Raw genomic sequence first — 208 nt, forward strand, 5'->3', positions numbered from 1 at the left:
AAGGAAATACGGCAAAGATAGAATACTTACACTGAATTCCTTTGACGAGCAGTACGCTGACAGCCAACAACACAGCTAGAGAGTCTGCGGAAAGATTTATGGACAGAATCCGTTAATACGAAGAACTTGACTTACACTCACAGACATTTGAAAAGCTGTGGGAGTAGATAAAGACTTATGGTATGTTATATTTTCATATTTGGAAAGG

General features: G+C 38.5%; 1 long non-coding RNA gene across 1 annotated transcript in view; it reads right to left on the reverse strand.

Moving 5' to 3' along the window:
• The window catches only part of LOC119587557, a 1,889-nt gene that overhangs the window by 655 nt on the left and 1,026 nt on the right, over nucleotides 1-208 (reverse strand). Inside the window, exon 2 of the long non-coding RNA XR_005230001.1 lies at nucleotides 31-84. This is a non-coding gene — a long non-coding RNA (uncharacterized LOC119587557). The remainder of the gene's footprint in view (nucleotides 1-30; nucleotides 85-208) is intronic.

This window comes from Penaeus monodon, chromosome 22, assembly GCF_015228065.2.
Source record: "Penaeus monodon isolate SGIC_2016 chromosome 22, NSTDA_Pmon_1, whole genome shotgun sequence".
NCBI classification, from domain to species: Eukaryota; Metazoa; Arthropoda; class Malacostraca; order Decapoda; family Penaeidae; genus Penaeus; species Penaeus monodon.